The sequence below is a fragment of the Pteropus vampyrus genome, unplaced genomic scaffold, assembly GCF_000151845.1.
Source record: "Pteropus vampyrus isolate Shadow unplaced genomic scaffold, Pvam_2.0 Scaffold336, whole genome shotgun sequence".
Lineage (NCBI taxonomy): Eukaryota > Metazoa > Chordata > Mammalia > Chiroptera > Pteropodidae > Pteropus > Pteropus vampyrus.
The window spans coordinates 1271928-1280555 of NW_011889117.1; the positions used below are offsets into that span (position 1 = coordinate 1271928).

At 40.1% G+C, this 8628-nt stretch overlaps 1 long non-coding RNA gene across 1 annotated transcript in view; it reads left to right on the forward strand.

Annotated features, from left to right (window-relative positions):
- LOC105304286 overlaps positions 1-7760 on the forward strand; it is a 68405-nt gene extending 60645 nt beyond the window's left edge. The window contains exon 4 of the long non-coding RNA XR_002776823.1: positions 7664-7760. This is a non-coding gene — a long non-coding RNA (uncharacterized LOC105304286). The remainder of the gene's footprint in view (positions 1-7663) is intronic.
- The last annotated feature ends 868 nt before the right edge of the window (positions 7761-8628 follow it).

The following is an 8628-nucleotide window of genomic DNA, read 5'->3' on the forward strand; positions in this document are numbered from 1 at the left end:
AGAGTATTACGCTGAGTGAAATAAGTCATACAGAGAAAGATAAATACCGTATGATCTCTCTTATATGTAGAATCTAAGGAACAAAAGAAATGAACAAACTAAATGAAAATAGACTCACAGATACAGAGAACAAACTGGTGATTGCCAGAGGGCAGGGGTTGGGGACTGAGTGAAAAAGGTGAACTATAAATTAGTAGCTACAAAACAGCCATAGGGATGTATAGATTACAATATAGGGAATATAGTCACTATTATTATAATGGCTATGTGTGGTGCCAGATAGATGCTAGAGTAATTGGGGGCTCACTTTATAAATTATATAAATGTCTAACCATTGTACTATATACCTGAAACTAATATAAATATTTAAAAAATAAAATATTTCTCTTAAAAAGGTGGGCAGAGGATCTAAACAGACATTTCTTCCAAGAAGACATTCAAATGGCCAACAGACATGAGAAAGTGCTCAACTTCACTAGCTATTAGGGAAATGCAAATCAAAACCACAATGAGATACCGCCTTTCATCTGTAAGGATCAACAAGACAAGTAATAACAAGTGTTGGAGAGGTTGGGGAAAATGGTGGGAAAGTAAATTGGTACAGCCACTATGGAAAACATGGAGGTTCCTCAAAAAATTAAGAATAGAATTACCATATGACCTAGCAATCTCTCTTCTGGGTATCAACCCCCACAAAACTGAAAACACTATTCGTAAAGATATGTGCACCCCAATGTTCATTGCAGCATTATTCATGGTGGACCAGACATGGAAATGACCAAAATGCCCTTCGATAGATGATTGTATAGAGAAAATGTGGTACATATACACAATGGAATATTACTCTGTCATAAGAAAAGGTAAAATACTGCCATTTGTGACAACATGGATGGACCTTGAGATTATCATGCTAAGCAAAATAAGTCAGAAAAAGTTGAGAACCATATGACTTTACTCGTATGTGGGATATTAAATTTTGCACTCTAGATTAATATCTATCTTGTCTCATCCTGGGCAGCTGCCCTTGCCTTAACTACCTGGAGCTCTTGTGGTTTGCAGTATGTGGTAAGAGGCCTGGGCCTAACTGTGTGAGACCATTGGTAGGATGCAAGCCTCTCAGCCTGATCTTGGGTGAGAGTTGGGGGCCTAGCATCCTGGGCTAGCACCTCTCCCAAACTTTCAGCTGGACGGTATTGAGGCCACATCTGTGAGGTACCTTGAGACTTCTGGGTATCAAGCCAAGAATCTTGATTGATATTTGTCATAGATGGAGAGAATTTGCTAACATACCACTATTTAGCAGGATTCATATGAGGATCCAAGAATTTCACTCCAATATCTAGGTTGTTCTGATTTAGCTAAGTGCACATTCTTTAGCATGTCCCATAAGGCCAGCCTTTCACTACTTCATTCTACCCATGTTTCTAGCCTCGTGTCTAGCCACTTGCCCATGCACACACTATTTGTTTCACAGGGAACAATTTGGTCTGCTTGCTGTTTTCCAAGTATACAAAGTACTTTTATGCTTCTATGCCTTTGCTCATACTGTTTCCTTGACTGGAATATTCTTTTCTTCCTCTCTGCCTGATGAACTCTTTACATATCTTCAAGGCCCAAATAAAATGTCATCTCCTCTGTAGTTTCCCCTGACATGTTCCCCCTATTGAAATTCACTAACACTCCTGATACTCCCTGTCGGATTTTTACTTAGCTGTTTTTCTGTCCTCAGTGAACTCAGTGAATGGCTTGAGAACTCAAGAGAGAGCAACTCTTGACTTTACTTCCTCTCACCATCTTCTTCAACCTGTGACTTTATTCATCTCTGTCTCCTCAGCTCTTAACATAATGCAGGGCAAATAATAAATACTTAGCAAATGTTTGTCAAATATAATGAAAGCTGGAAGGAATCAGACAAAATGTGGTTCTTTTATCTTCACTTTTTATTTCCACTTTTCAGAAGATTTTGGTAACTGGTCTCAGTTTCCTTTCCTGATTATTTCTGTTCTTTCTGGCCATATGTATGCTATTCCAATTTTACTTAGCTATCTTTAGCTAGCTCTCCTGACCCTAACACTCTATTCATTTATTCCCTCATTTAGCATATATTTATTGAACACCTGCCATTTTGAGGTGCTATTCTAGGCATTAAGGATATAGCAGTGAATAAAATAAATGTAATCATGAAAATTATATTATAGTTGGATAATTAGACCAAAACAAGTAAACAAATAAGATAATTTCGAACAATGATGAATCTACAAAGAGAATAAAGTGATGTGATAGGAAATGAAGTGGGGATCGCCTGAGTTTTGTCAGATAAGCCCTTTCCAAGGAGGAGACATTTGTAATCTGGAGGACAAGAAGGAAACAGCCATATGGGGATCTGCTGAAAAAAAAACATTTCAGGTAGAAAGGTCAGCAAGTGCACAGGTCCAGAGACAAGAACAAATGACTGAAATTTATAAGCATTATATAAATAGACAAAATGATTACTTTAAGGTCTTTCTTAATTTGTCACCATTCCTTCACTCCTTTTCATATGAGACTAGCACTGATCCCTTCTGAGAAGTGACTGACTTCCTCTAGCCTCCTCCTTGCCTACTACTCAAATCACTGAATTTTCTTTCAGTGAATCGCTGACGCTCATCTGAAATTTATGTGACTACATCATCTTGGTGACTGAAGCACCAATCTATGGTATTAGAAGTTTTGTGTGGTCATTTATGTCAGATAATGCTTCCTTCCCCTATCTCTTCCAGAAGGACTAGGTCCTGGTCTCCCATCTTTAGGGAAGGGTCATCCCACAGGAAGACTCAGATAGAAATCTAGGGATAGAATAGAAGGGGAAAAGCCAATTCTCTGGATGGACATCCACAGGTGCCTGAGGCTGGAGTCTATCTATGTGAATCTCGGGAATGTTTTCCCACCCTACAGTCATTGTTACCCTCCCCGCACTGAGCATTGCCCTACACTGGGCTGCCATGCCCAGATGGTGAGAGAGTCCAAAAGAGCTGGCTTCCTCTCTTAGATGCCAGAGCAGCCACTTAAAGAGGCTGGAGGGCTTCCTGCCACTGGAGACTTGAAACACTCTCAGTAAGCCAGGAGCTAGAATCAAAATCATATGGTTTGCTTGGTAGTAAAGATCACAGGGCCTGAAAAATTAGAGGAAGTAGGGCCAACCAGAAGACAAGCTTTTTAGGGTGTGCGGGATGGACCTACGCCGGTCCTGTCAAAAAAATACTCACAAGTACAGCCTTCCTGCCTATAGGGTCTTCTGTCCTTGGACTCTTGGCCCTCTTGGACTCTCCTCTGGCTCAGGCTGGTAAAAGTTCGAACAATAAAGGCTGGAAGAATGAAACCACCTACTCCTTGGAATGTCAGGGTCCCTTTAAGGGCCTCCTGCCCAAATGCCCCAAAAATGAAAATTGTCCCTATTTACTCTTTAATGAACTGACATATCCCAAACCTTAGAAATATTAAGCAGGCAGCCCTTGATCTGTTTGTCTGCTGTGGCTGGAAGTAGATACAAGTTCTCTCAGAAGGGATTTTTATTTTTTTTCAAATTGCTCCTGACCTAGAATCCCCATAAGCATTAAAAAGAAATTCATACTAATGACTCCTTCTAAAAGGATAGACTACATGGACCCAGTGTGGCAAACTTGGAGTTGAATCTGCTTTGGGGACTTTAAATGCCAGGGCTGTTTTAGTTCTAGTGGGTTCCTGTCCTTACTAATACATGAGCAGGTATTGTTTATGGACAGATTGGGGAGGAGGTGCTGCATGCCTGCAACTGAGAGAGCCAGCATGTCTTCCGCTCTGCAGACCAAGGCCAAGGCACCTGAGGAAAGGTTGACTCCTAATTCTTACTATCTACTGCCTCCCTGCCCCAACCTACCACTTCAGTGGCTTCATTCAAAAGGCAGCATTTGTGGGAAAAGATTTATGCTCACATGTCCCCATGTCCATGCAGAAGAGTTTGGAGCAGACACTTTTGTTTTAGGGACCAGGTCGACCCATAAACAGGAGAAACATTCTACATAGCCCTTTGCTATGAGAAGCGGGTAGAGACTCAATGCCTCAGAGTTGAGGGCCTGCTCCATAAACCTCTCCCCTGAACTGTACACCCAAGGCAGATCTAAAATATGCTGAGTCATGGAAGAAAAAGAAAAAGCGAAAAATAAAACACCGGGAGACTTAGGAGCTTTGCTTAGTACATAGAAACAGACACGGAAAGGCAGCCAAAATGGGAAGACAAAGAAGCAGAAACCATATGAGAGAATAGAACAGAGATCCAGATATAATGGAGTCAAGTAATTTAACAGATGCAGAGTTCAAAACGCCGGTTATAAAGATGCTCAATGAACTTTTGGGAAGTGTAGATAAATTCAGTGAGAACTTCAACAAAGAGATAAAAAACATAAAAATGAAAATAGAAATTGTAAAAGGGAACCAGTATGAAATGAAGAACACATTATATCTAGAGGACAGGAAAGCCAAGGACACGCAAGCGGAATGGCAAAAGATAAGATGCCAAGACTATAAAAATAATTTAAGGAGCATATGGAACACTATTAAAGGTCAAAATATCTGTCTGATCAGCGTAACTGAAGAAAACCAAGATGTTGAACAGCCATTTGAAGAAATAATGATAGAAAACTTCCCTGGTGAAGGAAATAGACATAAAACCTCAGGAAGCTCAGAGGATTCCAAAAATCAGGGATCCAAAGAGGCCAACACCAAGACACATCATAATTAAAATGCTAAAGGTTAAATACAAAGAAAGAATATTAAAAGTAGCAAGAGAAAAACAGTTATTTATAAGGGAATGCCCATAAGACTGGCAGCCGATTTCTCAAAAGAAACTATGCAGGACAGAAGGGCTTGGCAAAAAAATATTCAACAAGATGAAGACCCAGGATCTACAGCCAAGATTAATTTATCCAGCAAAGCTATCATTTAGAGTTGACGGGCAGATAAAGAACTTCCCAGACAAAAGTAAGCTAAAGGAATTGATCACCACCAAACCAGTATTACAGGAAATGCTGGAGGGACTTCTTTAAGAAGAAAAAACATGTATCAAAAACAGGAATAAAGAATGGTAATAACTATATTCCTATCGATAAGTACCTTAAATGGAAAAGAATTAAGTGCTCCAACCAAAAAGATAGAGTGGCTGAAAGGATAAGAAGACAAGACCCCTACATATGAAAAGGAAGGGGATGGAAAAAGATATTGCTTTGATGGACGACCTAGAAGGTATTTAAGTCAGACAGATAAAGGTAAATACTATATGATTTCACTTATATGTGGAATCAAAGGAATAAAAAGAACAAACTAATAAAAAAACAGACTCACAAATATAGTGGACAATTTGGTGATGGAGAGAGGGGAATGGGACTTGGGGGGCTAGGAGAATGGGGTGAAGGGTTAAAGAAGTACGAATTAGTAGCTGATGCATGGTCATGGGGATGGGGAGCACAGCATAGGGAATGCAGTTAGCATTAATATGTTGGCTATGTGGAGGATCAGGAGAGGGAGGGAGCAATTGGAGGGATCGTTTTACGAACAATATAGACGTCTAACCAATGTATTATATACTTGAAACTAAAATAAATAATTTTTTTTAAAAAGGATGGTTCTCCTTCTGAGTTACTATTAAAAGTGAGCGTTTAAAAGGTTGTGGGTGATCAGTGATTTGAGGGTGGGACTTTGTGTTAAGCTTCCCAAAGTTGCAAGGATGACCCCATCCCTGCCTCCCAGACCCCCCAACTTCCTCCTCTATATGCTAAAGTTAGAACAGGAAGCAAGCTCCTGAAGCCCTTTGGTTCCAAACAGGTTACTCAATCTAGTCATCAGAGACATGGCCCTGGTTCTAGAAACTTCAACCATGTCCTCACAGGAGATTTTAAAAAGCTGGAACTAAACCTTGGCTCCTGATGTTATTTTTCATTGTTCTTCAAGGACTACCCACAGAACCCAAGGGAATGGCTATTTGGGTAAGTTCAGTGGAGGCATCGCCAATTGTAATTCATTCTTGTCAGCCACAGAAACAGGGTTAAATTGTTTTAGACAAATTTGTCAGAGTGTTTTAGACACTGCTAGGTTGGTGAGATTGTTTTGATGTTTTTGACCAAAATAAGTTGTATTTTTATGTGTTTTATATATTTTTGAATAGATCCCATCTTATTTAAGCTTTATAATAATACAATGCTTTAGAAAAGTATGATTATCACTATTATAAAGGTGAGGAAATGGACTCAAAGCAATTAAATGACTTGCCTAAACTTAGCTAGCTCTGTTGTTACCAGAATCAGGACTAGGATATTGATTTTCTTCCTTCTTGTTTAGTGCCTTTCCTTTCCTTCCACCTTAAGAACAAATATCCTACAAAAAGTTGCAGTAAGACAGGAATACTTTGCAATAATTGGACCCCTTTTCTGGGCTCCCATTATAATTGTAGGGTCTTCAAGCTCTTTCAAGGCAGAGTCCTCCTCTGTCACAGTGTGCTCCCTCAGATTCATTTACAGTTCATGTGCATGGAGCCCCACCAGGTACTTTACATACCATCATCTTAGTTCATTCCTCAGTATTATTTATCCACATTACTGATAAAGAAATTGAAGCCCAAAGAAGGCAGAAAAATTAGCTTAAAATCCCAGAGCTTATAAGTAGCAATTGGAGCTGAAACCAGTTCTTCTGATACTCTCGTCCTTTTTCTGCTATGCCCTAGGGATCCAGAAACATTAGCCATAATAGGAATCAAACATAGATCTCCTAAAGACATGAGCGGTTTCATGGATTTTACCGGCATGAAGCAGATTCTAGGGCTAGGATTCCATGCAATACAGTAGAAAACTTTTGGTTTCTCCAAAAGGACAAATAACCTTCCCACTGAGTATCCACACAGAAACATGTGAGCATGCTTATGTGGCATGTGCTGCCCCATCTTCCCCTGCCAGAGGTTTGATCACAGCTACAACATCTTGACAACCTATTTAAACCAACTTGCAGTAACTGGTAGCAAAGTAGCATTCCCTGACAAGCTGTCACTGAGCCTCTGCAGACTTTGAAAGAAGGAATCATTGGCAGAAACATTCAGGAACAGAGAGCCCCAGAGAGGTATGTAATAATTCCATCCAGATGTGGGGATTGGTTTTTTCTTATTCTTTTTTTTCAATCACATTCAAAGAGTGAACAATTTATTTTCATCTTATCAATCAAACAAAGTGGGAAGAACTTTGCTTCCTTTATTCTGAGTGGAGCTGTACCAAAGGATCAAGAGGGCTAACAGCATCTAGGTAATTCAGGGAGCACTTTGCACACATGACAGAATTATCCAGATAGGTAAATGGTGTTGCAAGTACATCAGCAAAATCCAAGTAGAGGCCTCCAAGTTCCTTTTAATTTTCAGCTTCTACACTGTTTACCTGCAGTGTATTCAGCCCATCTGTTCTGAAATCCTTCCAGGAAACTGTGGCTCTGCAAATTGGTCCAACAAATAGCTGAATGTGCACGTCACTTCAGTAGAGAGGGAAAGGCAGATCTAGCCATAAGTACATTTTATCTCATATCGTCTGAGCAGCATAGATGGCCTGGCAGTTTAGTTGTGCTGTATGGCTACCAATCAGCTCGTTGGATAACTCATAAAACTCCTCTCTATCAGCACAGGACTTTCTAGGGTTAACTCTTGATATGGAGCTAGGATGAAGAAAAACAGGTCCTTGGATGAAGAAAAACTGCAGCTGCAATTGACATCCCCCTTACTCTGTACCTGAGCTCCTGCTCCCTGGAAGAGAAACCTGAGTTAAGACAGCCTTAGCAGAAGAGAAAGCTGCTTCTTGTCAATGGCTGCTTCTGACTTCAGAGCCGTGGGCACTGAGCTAGAAAACAGTGCAGAGAGAGGACCAGGTAAGTAATGACACTGGGAAATGGGAAACTCAGGGTAAGAAAGGACCTGACTCTCCTCCTCTCATAAAGATGTGCTTTGCAAGGTTCAGATTTTCATCTGGCCTGATGAGTCTCAAGATTTTTAGTCTTTAAACTACTTAAGCAAAAGAAAAGAGTTTGCTCTATTTACATCTATTTACTAGATTAAATAAACAAGCCAGCAAACAAAGAAACAAAAAACATCGTTGTGGCATTTTTGCTGAATCTCTGTGATTATTTTTTGTAGCTCCTCTTAAACATGTTTGCTTTGGTGCTTTAAGCTTTGATTGAAATCCACAGTGGAAAATACGTTCCAAAGAGGAAAAAAAATCACCCAACATACTTCTGAGCCTTGCATTTTGACCCAGCCCACAGAACGATTGGAAGAATCTTTGCAGACCCACTAGAGATCCCCGGATTCCATTGGAGAACCATTGATCTAAAAACAACATCCCGATTTCAGAATTCTTCTTTTGGTCTGGAATTATCTGTCATTGACTACAGAGAGCTGCTACTTACAGTTCCTGGGAGAAGGCCCTGTATAGTGAGAGGTGAGCCCCAGTGTGGGAAGAAGAAATCTTTCTCAGTGGGAGTTTTGGTACAGTATGATGTTTATACTTAGTACAATATCCGTAGGCTCAATTTTTTTTCTTCATTTCTTCTTCCTCTTTCTTCTTCCTCCTCCTCCTCCCTCCTCATTTT